The 18,637-nt window shown below is 45.4% G+C and overlaps 1 long non-coding RNA gene across 1 annotated transcript; it reads right to left on the reverse strand.

The window, feature by feature from the left end:
* Positions 1-7,667: 7,667 nt before the first annotated feature.
* On the reverse strand, positions 7,668-18,363 carry LOC309357502. Its single transcript, XR_014163151.1, has 3 exons — positions 17,890-18,363; positions 8,286-8,355; positions 7,668-7,845 (listed from the first exon to the last, which is right to left on the reverse strand). It is a non-coding gene; the product is annotated as an uncharacterized lncRNA (long non-coding RNA).
* Between the last annotated feature and the right edge of the window lie 274 nt (positions 18,364-18,637).

Consider the following 18,637-nt stretch of genomic DNA (forward strand, 5'->3'; position numbering starts at 1 on the left):
AGAGAGGCACTACTTAAAATGACGCTGAGCCAGCTCAGCCCAGCCCACTTACTCCTCTAGGCAGGGCGGGGAGAATCCAGGACGAAGAAGGGAGGAGGCGCCACCACGGTGTGTATGGGGGGGGGATGGAATGGTGCAGGAAAACAATGGTACAGCCCGAATGAACAGATTTCCCACGCCGATCCATGGACAGTCTGCGGCCGTATCCCGAAGGCAATTGGGCCTGATCCAACTAGGTTAAACTGCCTCCCCCCTGCCCACTGCACCAGGAACCCAGTTGATATTTCCTCCTTTTTAAGGAAGTATGTTGGATGTCACAGAACACCAACATAATGTGTAGTTTCTCAGCAGATCACTTTTATACAGAATCTCAGAATTGTAGAGTTGGAAGGGACCATAGGGTCATCTAGCCCAGTGTTTCCCAACCTTGTGCATCCAGCTGTTTTTGAACTACAACTCCCATCATCCCTGACTAGCAAGACCAGTGGCAAGGGATGATGGGAATTGTAGTCCAAAAACAGCTGGAGGCACAAGGTTGGGAAACACTGATCTAGCCCATCCCCTTGCAATGTGGAAACGTGTACATATGCTGTCACGTGTAGACTCTGAAGCTATGTCCACAAGACTACTTGCTTTAGCGCAGCAAATTCTCAGCACGCTTCAAATTCAGGGGCTGTTTGAGAAGGGGGAAAGAAAGGCTTTAGCGTTTCCAGTTTACACAACAGCTCGTACCTCTGACGGCTCATGGCAGCTTTCTTTCCCCTTCCATCATAGAGAAAGAAATGACTTTGATGTTGGGAACCAGAGTAAAGGAGAAATCCATGCTCCTCTCATACTTTTTTTTTTTTAAAAAAATCATGTTTAATGAGTGATGTTCAGTGAGGGTTAAAAGAAGAGGAATGTGCTTGTGTATGCAAAGTGAGTGTGAGCGGAAAAGATTTGATATGCATCTTTCAGGAACCTCTACAGGAGTATAATTTGGTGTGTACTGGCACATGCAGCCAGGAAAAAAAGCACTGAAGCTTCACAATTTGCACCAAATCCTTCGAAATTTGCACTTTTCTGAAATTTGCAACACACTTCTCCTGACAAGTAATGGGTAGAAAGAATTGTGTGTGCTAGGGGAGAGTGTGCATATAAATACATGTATTAGTGAAAAAAACACATTCCATGAGATAAAATGCCTCTGCAAAAATGTGTACATAGGGCAGAGGGGTGTATAAAGTATCTGTATATTAGGAGAAATTCGCTGGTGAATTTTCAGGGTACTTAAATAAACAGCAACCCACAAACATTGAGAACTATACTTAAGAATGGGGAAAAAATGAAGAACTGAGAAAAATTGAAATTGCCCAGGCAGCCGCATTCTGTGGCCCTGCGAGAGTGGCAAAATAACTGACCTGGGACACCAGGTGTTGGGTGAAAGTCAAACCAAATCTTTATTGACCACCAGAGGCAAGAGGGGTTGGCATGGCAGCAGAGCAAAGATCAATTTCCATTTGGCACTTGCTGATGGGATAAACCTTGAACCAGGCTTGGCAGAAGAGGGCAGTCAGTACAGATGGTTTTACGAACGGTGTCACATGTTCTTGGCCTTATGCCCCATCGGCAGCATTCTGTACCAGACAGAGCTTCCAAACCATGCCCAAGGGCAGTCCTATCTTGAGCACATTGCAGTAACCCAGCCTCAATGTTACCAATGCATAGACTATGGTGGTCCTTCATCTCAGGCAGCAATATGTATCATCCTCCAGTGCACCTCAGGTGTAGGTTATCCTAGCCAGGCATCTGTCTCTAGATCTTTCCTTGGTCCCACCATCTCCTTCAAAGCACATTGGGCCAATAAAATCTTCATTGTTTTCACACCCTAAGGAGCCTGTCTCTCCCCTTTCCCACCCACGCCACCTACTCCTCTACCCTTCTACCAGCTCAAATGTGTTTTTGTCTCAACTTGGGAGTCTCAGACATGTCCACAGACCAAGTGGCAGGAGTGCCATTGATTTATCACTCGACGCCGTCTTTGCCATCTGTTTTTATATTGCTTTCAGCACAAGATAAGTGGTTCCCAGATAGTGCCGAGCTTGAGAGATTGCAAAGTTCATGAGTTTGCAGAATTTATGATAAGGCAGAAAATTGTCTTAGTGCATCATTCATAGAAGCAACGTCCAGAACAAATGGTGCCACCTCCAGATGTTTCCTTCAGTTCAGAAAGTTTTGAAAGCTGCTAACCTACTGGCTGGCCAGCCAGTGATTTAAGACTCTGGCGCCTATTAACTTGGTTCACAATTTGTCTTGTGGAGTTCAAAAAGCTTTCCCTGTCCCTTCCTACTAAATACACCCATTATGATGAAAAATGCCATGACAATGCAAAAGCCAAGTTCTCTTGGTCAAGGTCTTTCTGTGTTGCACAATGGGCATCTTATGAAACAGATAAAAGGTGGTCTGCTGGCCCATCTTCCCTGCCAGGAAGTGTTTTCAAGATGGTTTAAAGCAGCCTCCCCCAACCTTGTACCTTCCATATTCTTTAGACTCCATCTCTCATCATTCCCAGGACCTGGATACTTTAAGGAATATCATTTTCCTCCTGCTCTTTCCTACATACTCCATTCTTGACCACTGAGTGGTAAAGTGGATGGCTTCTAGGATGGCTTCTAGGACCATGTCCCTTTGGGTAGTGGAACCCACTTGGGAAACCCACTTGAGATCCGTCAGGATCTGAGCAGCTAATGCTGTCCATTTTCAGTCTCAATGGCATTCAGCTCTAGATCTGTTCCATCCCGTTTTCTTCCAGTGCACACATTTGCATACACATTTTGAATGTGTTTTGTGGAGCACTTTATATGATGTAAAACGCAACGTTCTCAATGCTTCCCAGCACATTCACCAGTAAAATATGCAATATATATGTATCTTTTGCATAAAATGCAGGAGAAGTGTGTGAATTGAATAGGAGTTGTATTCCAATTTGCAAGCAAGGTTGGGAGCATTGTGTCAGTTCAGAGGAGGAATGACATCTGGGAGGAGCACAGAGAGAAGAAATGCCATGGTACATCTGCAGCAGCGTAACCGGGCGCCTTCATCTGCCCCAACTGCAACGCAACTTGTCTCTCCCGTATCAATCTCTACAGCCACAGCAAGCGCTGCAACCTTCCAACAGTTTGACTTCACCCCCAAAGGCTCACTACTCCATCGTCTCCCAAGACAGACAGATGCCAAAAACAACATTGTGGACCACACTGAATCCACTGGGTGGGGTAGGGGAGGAGTGGGATATAAGCTTTTTAAACAAGTACATTTAAATAAAGGTTTTTAAATGACTGCACCTCAAGTGCATTCAAGCAGAGAAGCAATGTATTAATGCTTCGTTAGCCATGCACACCTCAGAGAAAGTTTGATTAGCCCTTACCAGGATTTGATGTACTCAGAACTGAGCAAAGGGGAACAAATGGTCTTCTCTAGCTTCATGCTTTTAAGTTTCACCATTTTATCGCCTCCCCCTCTAGAACCTCTCCCTCCTTCTGTCTGCTGGCTAATGTTGCTTAGCATGGTGCTCTGGTTCCCAACGCAGCTTTGGCACAATAAAATTAGCTTTGTTGGGTATACTATGACACTCTTCCTCCTGCCAGCTTCCCCTATTAACTGTGCATGGAAAAATATTCCAGAAATCCACTTGCGCCCTTGAGCTATAATCGTGTTTATTTCCATAACTCTTTGATAAAATATTTGTCTTTGCCTTGAATAATCTGCCAAAAGGCGGGGTGAGGGAGAGAGAAGGGGGAAAGAAGAAGAAGACACAGTCAGAGGAATCCAATTTCTTCACATCTGCTTTTCTTTCAGCATCCCATATGGGAAAGCATATTCTTCTCTCCAGAATTCATTAGAGCTTTCATGAAATGTGCCACCACATATATCTTTCGTTTCTTGTGCATATGTGTGTGTGTGTTTAAGTCTAGCGATGTTTATATTTTAAACAGGCACAAACAGACCAATTTGTGGAGTGCTTAGAACACAGCGGATGGGAGGGTTCTTTGAAGGCCGAGTGATGATGGTGTCCCAAGTTGTTCACTGCGGAATACATTTATAAGGCAAAAAAGGGGCTGGAGGGCTGATTCATATCAGAGGCAACAGCTTCTCCAGAGGATCGTGTGTGTGTGTGTGACATAGCACAATGTCCTGACATCACACACATGATGTTGCACAATGTTCTCTGCATATTGAGAGGACCTGACCTCCCCCCTCAAAAAATATTTGGGGGTCTCAAACTGCCCTGGACCCAAGGAGTCAGCACCTGTGATTCATATCCAACCCCAGCAAACCTTTGTGATTCAAGGACCCGCCACCCACTTGAGGATAAGAAAGACATATGGACACGGTATATTAGGTTAATGGGCTAAAAAGGCCACAACTTTATTGATTACGGCATGTGAGACGTTTTGGCTTAGGCATTGGATAAAACAACAGAGAGTGACTCCACCCCCTCAGGGAGGGGTGAGTCTATCAAGGGTTAACCACCAGTGGGAGGAGCCTGTTGATGCAAATACAACTGAAAGTTCCCCCTGATGTCACCGGGGGTCATGTCATGGCCCTAGCCACCAGCAAGGGCGTCGGACAGGATCCACGACTGCTGGATTCCTTTACTGGAATACACATAAAATGGAGGGGTAGATGATGACCACACCCTGCCCTCCAACACACAACCATATTCCAATGCCTAACTGCCAATACCCAAAAGTTGTGGCGATTTGCTACGAGGTAGGCGAAAAACCAAGTGGCCGGTGCCAATTTGCCAGTTGGATAAAAATTCCTACCAGGCCCCTTGGCCAACCAAGGCGACCAACCACGGGTCCATAGTAATGTCAAGAACCAAGCAATGAACTCAGGGAGGGTGAGTGGGTGATCCGATGAGAAGTAGCAACACAATGGCTGGGAAACGATGCCACGATTGCGTTTGAGCGGCTAAACCCCTCCCCCATGCCTCCAGCCGATAGGCTGGCCACCTGGCGGGGGGTAGCCCAGCAGCTGGGCAGGGGGGCAAAACACCCCCTGCCAATGTGGGAAATGGCTCCCGCTCACAACTCCTCCCCTCCTTGAGGAGGAGAGGTTTTGGCAGAGAGAAACTTAACTTTAAAACTGCAAGGATAAAGATCGTCTGTGTCATTTCCAGGAATGCATAGGAAGCTGCCTTATACGTACTGAGTCAGAGCATCGGTCCATTTAGCTAAGTACTGTATATGCTGGGGGTGGGGGCTAACCTGCAATCTGGGTCTTATTTAAGCCAACTCACAAGGTCAGTATAAAATGGGGAAAGAGTTATGTATGCTGCCCTCTGAGCATCCTGGAGGAAAGGTTGGGATCAAAATCTAATTGCCAAGCAAGCATGGTTTTAAACTGGTAGGGAGGAAACATTTTCACCCAGAGGGCCACATGCCAGGGGCCATGTGCCAGGGGTGGCCGTGGCCAGAGGCAGAAGTGGGTGGACCACTGATTGTAAATATTACCTTTGTACAGCAAGTGTCAGGTCAGAGTGAGGAAGGACAGGTCAGAGTGGGTAGGAGGAGAGGAACGGTTGGATCTTGAGGAGGCAACAGGCTCCCGTGAGCAAGGGGAGCCAAGGGCAGAAAGCAGTTCAGACTAAGCTGATGAAGATTGCTGCTCCCGCTGTGCTAAGCTCCCATGCCCCGCTGTCTCCAAGGACAAGGAGGGCTGTGCATGTAGCAGAACAACAGGCACAGATTCCTTCCCGCTCCCCGCATTGTTGGAGGCTGCTTGGAAAACATCTGGCTGGGGAGGAGACTTAGGGGGAGGTAGGAGGCGAAGACCTTCAGACCTGGCAACTCTTTCATAGGGGCCAGTTCTGCTTGTAGATATTGCTTCCCAGCATGCTGTTTTCTTGACCAAAGAGCTAACTTTTCTGCTTGTCTCTTCATCCCAATGGCCAGAGAAAGAGGCTTGGAAGGTCATGTCTGCTCACCCCAACCCTCTGTTCAAACAAACAAACAAACAAACAAACAAACAAACCCTTGAAATCAATATGAGCATCGTGGTGCTTTTTGCACCCACTACGGCAATGTTGTAACGCTGCTCTATAGACTGTTTATGTATTATTTATTTATTACATTTATATGCAACCTTTTTCTCCAATGAGCTCAAGGTGGCGTACCTAGTTCACCCCTCATTTAGTCTCCACAACAACCCTGTGAGGTAGGTTAGGCTGAAAGGCAGTGACTGGCCCCAGGACACCCAGTGAGCTTCATGGCCAGTGGGGATTTGAAGGCTGGTCTCCCAGGTCTTAGTCTGACACTCTAACCACTGCACCACCGTTGGTTCTTTAATGTGCCGTGAAATATCCTTCCTTCCTCTCTCATCTCTCCTCTGAGCTACATGTTGGGCACTATGGTTTCTGAGGACTGAGCATGTATGCTAACTAAAACACTTTTCTCTGTCAAAGCTGGTCCTAAAAAGGAGTGGGTGAGACTCACACCACATCTCCCTGTCAAATGTCACATTTCTAATTCGCCTGAATTCTATTTTGCTGCATATTGAAGAAGAAAAATATTCTCTCCCCTGTCTCTGTGTTTCATTAAATGAACAAATTCAGTATCTAAACAAGAATGGATTCAGAGGTTTTACAAGTGAAAGGTAAAATTAGACGCTGAAAAGAGCTAATCCAATTCGATTAGTTGCTTTCAGACTTCAGTGCCTTTCATTTGGTCTACTTGATCTGGATCTTTATTAGATAAGCTTGAATTGGCAGCATCATGGGTGGTGGTGGTGGGCTGGAGGAAGGCTGCAGCCGTGACCGCCATCTGAAGAAGTAAGAGAGAGGACTCCCTCATCCCCTCAAAGTAGCTCACAGCTCCAGCTCGCTGGCCTGCCTGGAGATAATTTCATTTAATCTTGGCAATCTTCCGCAGTAGACTTAAGTAAACAAAGATCAAGCTACTCACAACCTTAATTAGGCTACATATAAATAATGGATTGCTGGATTAGCTGAGAGTACATGTGATGCTTCAGAACCGAGAAGCCCTTAACTAGGACGCTCCTTCGCTGTGTACCTATGCACAGTACACAACTGTTTAGTAGGGCTGCAACGTGCAGTCAATTAACTGGCTATATGAATCCATTTTAAAAGCTTGTAATTGGCCAAACAGTTAATTGGGCTGCAAAACAATGACACAGAGTTGTTAAAGTCTCAAAGCAACATGTTTGGGCTTTCTCCTTCTTCTGCTCCTCTGTCCTTTAGCTGTTTATATATCCATTTTGCTGGTTACTCTGATGAATATGTGAGCAGAGTGTCTAACTGTATGCTCCTGAGATTCAGAAGCACCACCCACCCATGGAGTTCCTCATTTTAAGAGTGCGCCTGCTAGGATACACAGTAGCATGATCGAAAAGAAAGTGCTTTGGAGCTACTGTTCTTAGAGAGCTCGTGCACCTCTTATCAACTGCAGCCAGAATGGAAACTGTGTGTTATTGGAAAGTGTCTAAAGGTTTAACTGTGAGGGATGGATTGAACAGACTTGGCAGATAGCCCTGGCCGAAAAGCTATGCACAAAATCTGATTGCTTGAGCAGTTGGAGAAGCAGGATTTGTCACGACCTGACACCAGTTTACTGTACACGCAAATAAGGAATCAGCAGCTCATGAACCACACTCTTCCCAGGTGGAATTTTGGAATGGTGCATTATTATTTTTTTGACATGGATGATATGTCTTGAGGTTTTGTCTTCTGTACTTGGTAATTATGCTACTTTAGTTGGAGTGTGAAAGAATTGCCCCCGTTTTTAGGACCTTATGGCATGGTTCTGTTCAGGTGCTGATTTTTTTCCCCTTTGATCATTACACCTGAAAATGAAATTTAAAACTTAAATGTTTTTTTAAACCCATATTGTTTCCATCCCTAAGCAAATTTGTGAAAATGTAGCCGACTAAATTAATCCACTAAATTAGGTCACAGTCCTGCCACTCACACAGTTGGTTTGGGAAGAGGTGCACTCACAGTATTAGCCACAATTCATATCTACCCTGTCATTTCTTATGAAATACTGCAGGCTGATGCCAGTTTCGATCCAAACTGAGAAAAAGAACATGCGTTTTAAGCTGGTAATGGGCGCATAGACCCAGTATCACTGTTGCTACTACGGATATTGTCAGCAATATCAAATGCAACACAATGGCCAGGAACAATAACAATGTGAAAAACTTTTTGGAATAATTCAAAACATCAAAACTAACAAACTGAAGTCTCTGAAAGTCCTTAAATAAATCACGATGCCAGACTTTACCTGGCGGAGAGCAAGCTGTGAAGCTTTGTATAATCAGCAAATGTCCAATTCTGATGTCCAACTCTGAACTCTGCAACAGAGGGGTTTGTTTGTTTACTACAGATATTGTGGCAGAGCTCACTTAATGTGTCCAAGCATAGCAAAGGTACCTACCAACAGCATTTGCATTTCTTTTTATTTGTATCCTACCAGAGCTGGGCACAGAGCAGCTAACATCATATAAAGCACAATATACATAAAAACAAAAAAAACAATCGATTAAAATGCACCCCTAAATTAATTCAAATAAATTAATATTAATATTAGACGGGACAAATGGCCATCCTGACAAATGACAAATTGAAAGAGGTTAATACTTGTCAGGACCAACTATTTCCACTGATATTATAAAGACCTGTGAGCGGGCTGGGAAAACTCCTTCGTACTTGTTTATACAAAGAGAAAATGAGTCAGACTGAACCCTGGCCAAAGGCCTGGTGGAACAGTTCTGTCCTACAGGCCCTGTGAAAAGATGTCAAATCTTGCAGGCCCTGGTCTCTTGTGAGAGAGCATTCCACCAGCCCGGGGCCACGACCAAAAAGGCCCTGGCTCTGGTTGAGGCCAATCTAATCTCCCTGGGGCTCGGGATCTGCAGGGTGTTGTTATATGTAGACAATAAAGTCCTCCTTGGGGCATACCAGGAGAGGCGGTCCTTGGGAGCAGGGGTGGTAAAAGGGCTTTATTTGGACAAGGGCCTCCCTTGAGTTCAAATATTCCATAAGGAAAGAAACCACAGTCCTAGCAGAAAGAGCACAACTGACACAGCTATACCCTAATCCCTTTACACTTCATTTTCCTAGGAAAACTTAGAAATGTACCACGTCCTCTGTTGAATTGGCTGAGGATAACCTAGACAACTTTTTGTATCTTATTTCTCAGCCCTCTTGGTTTCCAAATATACTTGCTAATTTGTGTTATGGTTTGCATTGATTTGCATGTAATAAGGTACTGACCGCAGCTCTATAGCCAGGTGCAAACAGGATAAATCTGCATACACTCCCTGCCCATGAAGTTATTCAAGTGATCTCCTTGAATGTGAAGGTGGCACAGTGAGATCAGGTTTCATTCTAATGGAGGACGGGGCATAATTCGATAGGAGGTAGGAGACTGCCATGACAATTTCTTTTCCTGCTCAGAATATGCAGGAGCAACTGGCTGCTGCATTATCGACAAGCGGCAGAACTGATTGTTCACCAAGACCCCTTAGTCACCGGCATCCTCTGCCTTCGAAAGCTAAAGGAACTTGACGAAGTTGCAACTAACTCTCTCTGTGTGCGTGTCTGATAGTTCATCTTGGACTGCCAGCCCATGTGGTCTTCGTCTATCAACGTGTGTTCTACACCAGAGATGCGGCAACTCTGCCAAGTTGAGCTATTTACACAAGGTCACTTTATTAGTAAGGAAGTCGCTCCTTATGACAGATGAGCGCTTGGGGTGGGATCAGTTCTGCTACCTTTGCTCTCCAGCACTTGACAAAATTAAATTTATTCCCAGATAAAGCTAGCAGGTGACACGGATGGCAAAAAAAGGAAAAAGCCAGATTGTTTGATTTTTTAAAAAGTGGTCCCTCAAGGGAACATACCGTATGGCTGATGTTTGAATGCATTAATTTTTTTTAATATATATATTTTTTTGGCTAACCGAGTGAATATTTTTGATATATTGCTTCAGTATCAAGCCCAACCTTCATCAATTCACAGTTCCATGGCAGATTACAGCATAAAATTTACACAGCAGAGCACACACGCAACCATTGCAGTAAAGGTTTCAAATAAAAATTAACACCTCAAATAAAACTGCAGACAATCCATCAGTTAGTTTCATCACATTGCATTAAGGTCTGAGCAAAGAGGTCGGGGGGGGGCATTCCATAGATGGGGTGCCAACACAGAGAGGGTCCTGTTCCACCTCACTGCACAGCATAATTTGCCCAGAAATGGGACAATGAGAAGACCCCCATCCTGTGCACTGTAAAACACAGGTAGAATGAAATAGGGAGGGGTATTTCTACAAGTGTTTCTATTGGGTTGTATTCCAACCAAGTTCTCCTCAGAGTTAGACTCACTGAAATTCATGAACATACGTTAGTCATGTCCATGAACTTAAATGGGTCTACTCTGAGTAGGACAAGCATTGGATACAACCCATTATAGTTATTGTATTTATTAATTAATTTTATATCCCACCCTTCATCATCACTGCTGTAATTCCTGAGCAGGGGGGGGGGGCTGTTTAAAATGCTGTAATAAACCATTCCCGGTAAAACATGATACAAAACAACCCACACCGGTTGTTAGAACTCGAGCCCCCAGCACACGCAAAACCCAGCAGCAAAAAGCAACGTTTTCCTCCAACAACAGCACAGCAGGAAGTACCTCCAAGAAAATATCTCCCCTAAAAGCCTGGGACAATAACAACGGTTTTAACTGGTGTCAAAAGATTCTTGCCATATTTCGGGACGGGGTTCCATCATGAGAGTGCTATTGTGGAAAAAGGAAATTTTTGAAAAGGGCTGGGATAGGGAAATAGAACAGAATAGAATAGAATTTGAAGATCCCACTGCAGCTATGGGAGCCAGCCACCCTCCCTTTTTATTTATTGCTAATGAATGTTGACCTTTACATGAAGCTCAGAGAAATTGCTGCTTTTAGCTTCGCTTCCTTTGCTGAACCCCTGTCCTTTCCCAAAGCTCTTCCCCTTTTGCTCAGTTTACAGGTGACGCCGTTCATGGAGGATATTACTGTGACAGTAGCCAAGGGGGATGGGGAAGGAGAAAGCTGGAGCTACCGGTGATATATGGTAACCTGGGCCCATTACCGAAAGGCATAACATAATACAAAAAGTTATTTTTCAGCCAATGTGCTGACGCAGCTCCATTTTTGTTTCTTATCTGAAAATGATGCATGAATTATCTTCAGCCAAAGCCTGAAATTCATATTATGGACTGCCTCTTTCTGTGTTTTATTTGGGCTGTAAAGTGGCACCTTATTATTCCTTCCTCCTGGGCTACTTTTAATGAATCTAAGATTTGAAAGTGAAAGATTTATTGCATTTTGAGAGAGGGTATCCACATCTGAACGCTGGTGGGGAGGAGGAGGAGGAGGCAGGAGAAGACTGGTGGAGGGGGAGAAAAGTTGATCTATTCACAAAGGAAAATGCCACCTTCCAGTATTTTAAAGCCTTCCTAGTTTTGTTGCTCAGACGAAGCAGTTTGAAGCAACTCCAGAGATCACCTAGACTTACAGCCAGGAGAAACAGACCTTCACAGAAGCAAAGGTCATTGAGAAGGGAACTGTGAACATTGCCAGGTCAGGTTAATAAAATTAGCAATGAGGCACTCAGTTGCTATGATCCAGTTCCAGTCTTGTATCTATCTCCATCGGAAGCAAATAATAATATAGAATTAAAACTGAAGTGAGATGGTACCTGTTCCTCCGCCATATCAAGCCACATCTTCCACCAATATTAATTCACGATACTGGTATTAATAAACCACTCTGACCTTTGGAAAAGGGCAAAATGAAAGGCAGGTTTATAAATTATTTTAGCCTACATGGCACTTTAGAGTGTTAGTTTCCCATCACTGCAGCCCTGTGAGCTACAGGTGGAACCAGAGTCAATGGCCTTCTCCTGCCTAACGCAACGCTGAAGTTAAGGAAGAGGATGCTGGCAGCTTGTGCTGCCACCTGGACTGGTTGTAAGTAAGGAGATAGGCATGGTGTGTGTGTGTGTGTGTGTGTGTGTGCGCGCGCGCTGAGGACAGATTGAGATTGGTGGGGCAGTGCCACATTTAACTACTGGACCAGACTCCCCTGGAGCCTGCAGAACAAGAGAGTACAGGGTCAGGTTTAAGGTGCTGGTTTTGACCTTTAAAGCCCTATGCAGCCTAAGACCCACATACCTATGGGACCGCCTCTCCTGGTATGCCCTGCAGAGGACCTTAAGGTTCATAAATAGCAACACTCTAGAGGTCCCGGGCCCTAAGGAATTCAGATTAGCCTCAACCAGGGCCAGGGCCTTTTCAACACTGGCTCCAGCCTGGTAGAACACTCTGTCTCATGAGACCAGGGCCCTGCGGGATCTGATTTCTTTCTGCAGGGCCTGCAAGACAGAGCTGTTCTGCCTGGCCTTTGGTTTGGACTCAGTCTGACCCTTATGTTTCCCTTCCTTTATGTGATCTATGGGCTACTTTTAAAATGAGGCTGCATTTTAAATTGCATTTTAACCTGTATTTTAAATCGGGGTTTTTTTTTCCTATTATGGTTTTACTGGTGTTAGCTGCCATGAGCCTGGCTCTGGCCAGGGAGGGTGGGCTATAAATAAAATTTATTATTATTATTAGCATATTGCTGCATTGCAGGGGGTTGGACCAGATGACCTCCGGTGTCCCTTCCAACTTTACAGTTCTATGATTTACTGCACTGGATTGTTCAATATTTGATTTGAAGGCTCCTCTCTACCCATGAACATAAGACTATAAGAGTAGCCTTCTGGATCAGGCCAATGGCCCATCTAGTTCAGCATCTTGTTCTCGCAGTGGCCACCCAGATGCCAGTGGGAAACCTACAAACAGGATTTGAGCACAAGAGCACTCTTCCTTCCTGGGGTGCCCTGCAACTACTACTCAGAAGCAACCATGGAGGCAGAGCATAGCCATGATGGCCTTTTAAAGCCATCGGCGTTGGTGGCCATCACTCCCTCCTATGGGAGCAAGCTCCAGAGTTTAACTATGTGTCGTGTGAAAAAGCGCTTCCTTTTATTTGTCCTGAATCTTACAACATTGATCTTCATAGGATGTCCATGAGTTTCTGTGTTATGAGAGAGGTAAAAAGAAGAAGAAGCATTTTTCTACCCACTTTCCCCATGCTGTGCATTATATTATATACCGTATTTTTCACTCTATAAGACGCACCAGACCACAAGACGCACCTAGTTTTTGGAGGAGGAAAACAAGAAAAAAAATATTCTGAATCTCAGAAGCCAGAACAGCAAGAGGGATTGCTGTGCAGTGAAAGCCACAATTCCTCTTGCTGTTCTGGCTTCTGGGATAGCTGTGCAGCCTGCATTCACTCCATAAGAAGCACACACATTTCCCCTTACTTTTTAGGAGCAAAAAATACAGTACTTCTATTATGTCACCTCTTACTCAACTTTTTGCTAAACTAAAAAGTCCAAAACTCTGTAACCTTCCTTCATAGGTGAGTTGCTGCATCCCCTTGATAATTTTGGTTGCCCTTTTCTGAACCTTTCCCACCTTTAGAATATACTTTTTGCAACGAGGCGGCCAGAATTGTACTTAGTGTTCCAATTGCGGTCACACCATAGATTTGTACAGATTTGAAAAATGAACTGCGAAATCTGCAAGTTTTATATGAAAACCACAGCCCACCATGCCGGTGCTCCTGAAACAGAAAGGTCCCGGGTGTCTCCTCACAATGCATTTCCCTGCAAGGAAAGCACCAGGCCAGCAGCCAAAGGAGAACATAACCAGGAGGCTCTCTTTGCAGTTATAAACATTTTCTTTTCTTTTTTACAAGCAATATCTCTGTGGTACATTTCACAGCTCTACCTCAAAGCATGCTATTTTCACCTGGGTCTCCTCGCTGATGGCCTCCTCATCCCAGTATGTAGCAAGACAGTCTCGATCAGGACCACGGACAGCAACACTGCCTCCTGCCTCCTCTTGATGGCCAGATGTGGGAATCAAGAAAAATATTGAGTCTCCAGAGGCAAGGAGTCCCCACTGAGTGGCATTTTCTCTGCTTGATTTATTGCTTTGCACCTGTTGCCAAGTAATGAGGTGTGAGGCTGCCAGACTGTTTGCGGAGCAGAGCTGGCACTGAGGGAGGGAGAACTTGCATTGCTCATCATCAGGGAGGGACAGAGGGATCAAGAATTAAGACCCAGGGCTAGCAGAGGTGGACCCGAGGCATTTGCCAGAGTTTCCATAGCTTACTTCTGTATCCCTCAAACTTTCCCATATTTTCTGCCCAACGTGTGCTCACATTTGCAGTATTCCACCGTTTTCTTCTTTAGAAGGAAAGACACCATAGTTTAGAAAATTAATGGAAGCCTTAGTTTCTGTAACTGTGTTGGAACCAGCAGAAAGAGGACAGAACACAAATATCTGACACATTTGTCTAATACTCCCAAATGGAGCAGAAGAACGTGCTCAATTTATGTGTTTCCTGCTCAGTTTGAAGTTCCTGTTACAATCTGCTGGATTTGAAATTGAAGAAAGCAGCAAACAAACAAACAACAATAGCAACAATAGAGGTCATGACTCACAAGTCTTCAGAGGATCATCCCTTGCTAGAAAGCTGTCTAATAATAATAATAATAATAATAATAATAATAATAATAATAATACATGGGTCTGAGATGCAAAGAACACTCGCTACCTGACACCTGCCATTCTCTATTTCTTTCTCCCTCTCCTGAGGCCAGGAAGTCTCTTCAAACAAGAATGGAAATGCTTTTAAATATTAAAGGATTAGGCTAAAATCAACATACCTGGGGAAGTTTTGTGTAAGGCAGGATTAAGATCTGATCCTCCCTGCCTTTGAACATTTATTCAGGGTGCTCCTGTAAAGATGCGTCATGTGCCCCTTGTATATTCAGAGGTATGCAGTGTATGTCCCTGTGTCTCAGTACTGAGCTGTGTTGGAAGCGGCGGGGGGGGGGCAACTTTACACCTAGAGGGAAAGTATACCTCTTCTTCACTTCCTTATGCAAGGTGTCCTCATATGCTCTCGTGTTTTGTGAGTACAGGAAATCCTCAAAAGAAATGTGGAGGCCCCAGAAAGGTCTCAAATATGTCAAGGTGGATCGGGGACCCCCCCCCCATGGCCTTTAATCTGTACAAAACCAATTGGGTCTCCACACACACAAAGTGGCCGTAGGCTTGATGTGTAGAGACTGAAGTCCAAAGTGGACATGGTTGTGAGAGAAGCATTGGGGCCAGGCCTTATGTATCTCACAGGTTTGTTGTGGGGATTAAATGAGGAGGGAGAGAACTATATATGCTACCTTAAGCTCCTTGGGGAAAAAAGGTGGGATATAAATTTAAATCACTCAATAAGTGGGGAGGGAGAGTTTAATCCTTTACTCCATGGGGAGTCATTTTGGACTCACAGCTGTCCATGGAGGTGCAGATCAATTCTGTGTCCAGGGCAGCTGTCTACCAGCTCCATCTGGTACGCAGGCTGAGACCCCACCTGCCCGCAGACAGTCTTGCCAGAGTGGTGCATATTCTGGTTATCCTCTGCTTGGACTGCTGCTATGTGCTTAACGTGGGACTACCTTTGAAGGTGACCCAGAAACTACAACTAATCCAGAATGCGGCAGCTAGACTGGTGACTGGGAGTGGCTGCCAAGACCAACAGGTCCTGAAAGACCTACTTTGGCTCCCAGTACGTTTCTGAGTACAATTCAAAGTGTTGGTGCTGACCTTTAAAGCCCTAAACAGCCTTGGCCCAGTATACCTGAAGGAGCATCTCCACCCCCATCATTCAGCCCAGACACTGAGGTCCAGCTCCGAGGGCCTTCTGGCGGTTCCCTATCTGCAAGAAGTGAGGTTGCAGGGAACCAGGCAGAGGGCCTTCTCGGTAGTGGCGCCCACCCTGTGGAATGCCCTCCCATCAGGTGTCAAGGAAATAAACAACTATTTGACTTTTAGAAGACATCTGAAGGCAGCCCTGCTTAGGGATGTTTTTAATATTTGATGAATCATTGTATTTTAATATTCTGCTGGAAGCCGCCCAGAGTGGGTGGGGAAACCCAGCCAGATGAAGGGGGGGGTATAAATAAGTTGTTGTTGTTGTTGTTAGAGAACCTCAGGTGTGGAGGCTGAATGTGGCTGTCTAGGTCTCTCTACCTGGCACTGCCTCTCATTGTCCATGCAAACAAAAGTGACTTTGTTTGCTGATCAGCCTATGCTAGCCGTTCTCCCTGGGCTGTTCACAGACACCAAACTTATTTCTGTGTTAGTAGCGATTGCTGCACTTTCCCCATAACAACTTGAAGGCCCCCCAAATCAGGCTGAATTTCCTCTGTCCCTCTGTCCCATCTCATGAGATGACATAGACATCTATAAGGAAACATTACCACCTGCATTTAGTTGTGATAAATCATTCTGTGTTGGGCGTGATGTTTCAGCATATAGCGATTCTAACCCCTCGCCCCTTTTGCTGCAAATTTATTTCCTCTGGAAACGTTCAGGGGGTTTGCAGGCACCAGCACATATTGGAACGGCGCATTTCTGTAATCAACACAGTCCGCACTTTCGTGCTCGTAGCTTGTCTCAATGACAGATGAGAAATTGATAGCCAGTTTGGAAGTTGGCAGCGGTTCAGAGCGGTGGCCTGTTGCGTCCTGGACTTGTGGCAGCTGCATCATTCCTGCTCTTGTGCTGATTCCCTCGTGGTACTTTACTTTTATTTTTATTTTTTTGTTCTTTAATTTGAAGCTGGTTGTTTCTCAAGAGGAATTACTCAGAACGCAACCATACCAAATGCTCTCTAATTAGAAGACGAAGAAGAGATGTGTATGTAGGGGGGGGCTCACGGGGGAGGGAGAGAGAGAGAGAGAGAGAGAGAGCGCAAACATTAGCCAGACTCGTAATCTCTTGTGAGTAGTGGTGGTGGCAGCTGCTGTCATCACAACTCCTTCAGGATACTGTTAGATCCAGAACGCCTCCTTTTCCCCCAGGGACCCCTTAGTCTACCTTCTCACAATTCCTGTATTGTCTCCTTCACACACAGAGAGAGATGGACACACACAAAAACACACAGTTTCCTGTCTTTTGCTCTACTCCAAGTCCTTCAACATGTGTGAACAGCAGCACTACAATTAACTATAGTCTGTTAATTCCCCTCCCTTCCCGCCTCTCTCTCTCGCACGCAGTCTTGGAGGCAAAATGACTAAAGTGGAGCCAGCCCCTGACAGATGCTTATCCAAACTGTTGTTTGGAAACTCCCCACCGTGTGGCCTCCACTGCCTCCCTTGGCAGGCCAACTGCACAGGCCACCTGCCCTTCCAGTTGGAGCCCCTCCCTCCAAGCCCCTCCCTCAGCTCCATAAGAGCCCTTCTGCTCTGCTTCCCTCATTGCAGATGCTGAAGCAGTTGGTCCTTCTTGCACAGAGGATGCTCTGTGCGGACAACTCTGGATGGGAGATGCAGCTTTGTCTCCCTGAAATGGAAGCCCACAGTGTGCTTTCTGAGTTTCCCAGTACATCTCATGGGTTGCGGTCTCCATAAAAGGTTGAGGGGTCACATTATCTCCCCACATGCACACACTTCCAAAGCTGTGGCAAATTTATCCCTTCTGTCTATGACAGTGTGGGAGGATCTCATCTCCCCCTCCATCCATCTCAAGGGCAGCTCTGGCAGCCAGTCCTCAACATCCACCTGGTCCTCTAGACTTAGCTCCCCATTGGATGAAAAGAGTTGGAAGGGCAAGAGGAAGCCATTTGGAAGTGAACAGGGCTGCACTAGACTGAGGTGGATGGTGGAGAAGACTGGGCAGTTCTCCAGTGAGCCAGCCTTCAATAAGAGGTTCACTCACCAGTCATGCCCATGGAGATGCATATTAGGCACACAACTTCCCAGTCCATATATCATTCGATCCCCAGCCTGGCAACACCTCCTCTTGCACCTGTTTGTCCTCATTCTTCTCTTCTCCTTTCCCTCCCTTTTGCACATTTGTCCGTGGTCAGTGATAGATTACTCCGAGCAGTTGCTTCAGCAGGAATTTTTCAGCCAGAGACAAGCTACAAGCTCTCCAGTTTTGCTTTCCCCTTTTTATTTTCGGACGGTTCATGCAGCTCTGTCCTTTTCTTCTTAAAAAAGCTTAGTATGGCTGCTCAGATGTACCTCCAGGATCAGAGGAAGTAGGCTTCTGAACACCAGCTGGTGATTGCCGTCGTGTCCGGATTGGGACTGTGCACTGGTCTGGATTGAGGAACCTGTGACCCTGCAGATGCTGCTGGACTCCAACTCCCAACAGTGCCAGCAATGACCAATATCTAGACAGCAATAGATCCTCCACTCCTGTTGTATACCAGATGCTGTGGGAAACAGTGTGGTTCCAGGCAAGTAGATTCTAGGCAGTTGGGATGTAGCAGGGTTTTGTTTTGTTTTTTGTTTTATTATTTTATTTTATTTATTTTATTATTTTATTTTATCACTTTGTCTTCCAAGGAGTTCAAGGTGGCCTACATGGTTCTCCTCCTCCTCCCCATTTTATCCTTACAACAACTCTGTGGCACAGTTTAGGACAGGGGTCAGCAAACTTTTTCAGCAGTCCACTGTCC

This window comes from Podarcis melisellensis (genome assembly GCF_964234715.1).
Source record: "Podarcis melisellensis genome assembly, chromosome: 15".
In the NCBI taxonomy this organism is placed as follows: domain Eukaryota; kingdom Metazoa; phylum Chordata; class Lepidosauria; order Squamata; family Lacertidae; genus Podarcis; species Podarcis melisellensis.